General features: G+C 39.0%; 1 pseudogene; it reads right to left on the bottom strand.

Moving 5' to 3' along the window:
* Positions 1–1,573: 1,573 nt before the first annotated feature.
* LOC117036690 (small ubiquitin-related modifier 1-B-like) lies at positions 1,574–1,971 on the bottom strand (annotated as a pseudogene).
* Positions 1,972–2,423: the final 452 nt, after the last annotated feature.

Raw genomic sequence — 2,423 nt, 5'->3', positions numbered from 1 at the left:
GACTTGAAGGAAACAGTACATTCATGAATTTGTTAGGTGTGGGTTTTAATCAAAATCAGAAAGTCTCAACAAGTGGAACTCAATAGACTACTGGATACTGGGCAGTACGCCCAGGGTTGATACTTGAGTTTGCATGTGAAGAAGTAAGGGGGGAAACCCCTAAAGTCTCCATAAGTATTTGCATTGGGTATATGCTTGGGGAAACACAGGGTGATAAAGACATTTTCATGAAAAACAAAGCAGAAATAATTTTCTTCCTATGGCAGATGATGTCATGAAACTCAAAACTTTACAAATGATTAAGTTTTTCTTTTTTTTTGCTTTAGTTACTAAGAGATTTATCCTAAACCTGATCTGTATTTAAATGTTTGGTGTGTTGATTGCCATATTTTTTGTATATCATTTTTAGGTTTTTATTTGTATTTCACACTTTTATTTCTTGGTGCTTTAAACAAATTTAACAGATTTTGCAAATATTTTGCTTATTTTAAGTAACTGGTATAGACAATTACCATTAAAAATTCATCCCCAGGCGAAAAATACAAACAAAATCAAAAGATAGTAATGTTCTGTTGAAGATGCTTCTGTATCATTTCCTTTATTATCTGGGATCTTCTGACAAGATATTTAAAACTCTTAACATGCATTGTCTCTTTGGTAAATCTGTCTTTGGAGCTGGTTATTATTATTACCCCTGACTTATCTTCCTTACTTCCAACCTGATTTTTCTTCTTTTGGTCCAGATCATCAGATTTTAAAGTATGTTCCAGTTAAAAAAACAAACAAACAAACAAAACACACAACAACACCTTTTTTTCCCCCCTGTAGTCCTCTGAAAAGTTTCACCTCCCAAATGCTATGATCAGGGTGTGTCCCCCTAAAATTCATATGTTGAAATCCTAACACCCAAGGTGATGGTATTTGGAGATTAGGTTTCTGGGAGGTGATTAAGTCATGAAGGTAGAGCCCTCATGAATGGGATTAGTGCCCTTATAAAAAAGGCTCCAGAAAGATCTCTCTCTCATTCCATCATATGAGGACACACAAAGTCTGCAACTGGGAAGAGGGCCTCCATCCAACCATTGATGGCACTCTGATCTCAGACTTCCAGCCTCCAGAACTAGGAAAAAATAAATGTTTATTTATAAGCAACCCAGTCTGTGATGTTTTGTAAAACATCCTGAATTAACTGAGACACACACAGAAGGTCCTACAGTGACGCAATCACTGGTCAGAAATTGAGGTCCATGGAGAAGTCACTGGGTACACTCCCTTCCATCAGTCCCACCACCCAAAAGTATGAAAATGCCCACTCAGTTCTAGAAGGTGGCCTTCTGCCCACAGTCTTCACATTAACTTTATAAAAAGGAGAGGTCAATGAGAAGAAGGCTGGAGTTGGATCATAACCCAGCAAGGGGAGAACCAATGAGAACAAATAAGCACCGAGATTCAAAATATTAGATATGAAGGGAGCCTCTAGGAGAAAGGGAATGTGTTTCAATTCAGCATCGAGGATAACATTATAAAAGAACTATTTTTAAAAATAGAAAAGGATTAGGGAAAGGGGAAAAAATTAAAAGAATGTCTGAACTGTAGCATGACCTGCTGTTTGTTCTTGGTAAATGTGAATCACATCTCCTTCGTTTATTCCCAGTTCTTTTGGAGCGCGGTGATCAGAAATCCTCTGACCTTCAGGAAACCTGAGAAAGTTCACTGGAATCCCCTGATGTTGATAGTTTGATTCTTTGAGTTTCTTGATATGTTTGTCATCTTTACCTTGAAGTGACTCTTGTAGCTGTCCTATGCATTCAGTTTGAGTTTAAGGTATGTTCCTTTCTTATCCACCAATTCCTCAGTGTAAGTTTTGCTTCCTGGTGAGAGGTTGAGTCTGTGGCTTCTCTTCACTAAGTCCTCACAGTAATGACCCCCAGAAGACAGAATCCTGCACAGGAGTTCCACATCCTCTCTCATCCCTTCCACACCTACCCTGGCGCAGTGTCTTTTCCTTGAGTCTTTTCAGGAAGTAGCTACAAATAGGAATTATGAACCAATGTGGAAGGTTGTGTGCAGGCAGCACGGCTTAGAGGTTAGGGTGCAGACTTTGAAATTACAAACTCTAGGTTTAAATTCCAGGTCTGCCATTTGCTAACACTGTGACCCCACACAGGTCACTTCATCCCTCCAAGCCTTTGTTTCCTCGAATCTGTCAATAAGAGTGACCTCTTCACAAGGACGTGAGAGGGGTAACAAAGTGTGTAAAAGCCTTAGCACAGTGCTTTGTACATGGTAAGTTCTAAATACACTTTTGCTGCCATTGTAATGATTGACACTAGGGTATAACAGAGGATTGTGACCTGGTTGTTGTCCTGAACGAATGTACAGCTTTCAGTCACACACAGGCATGTAAATACACACATTTATGT

The sequence above is a fragment of the Rhinolophus ferrumequinum genome, chromosome 17, assembly GCF_004115265.2.
Source record: "Rhinolophus ferrumequinum isolate MPI-CBG mRhiFer1 chromosome 17, mRhiFer1_v1.p, whole genome shotgun sequence".
Lineage (NCBI taxonomy): Eukaryota > Metazoa > Chordata > Mammalia > Chiroptera > Rhinolophidae > Rhinolophus > Rhinolophus ferrumequinum.
The sequence above is the reverse complement of the archived record's forward strand: the minus strand, read 5'-3'. Positions and strand labels throughout refer to the sequence as shown.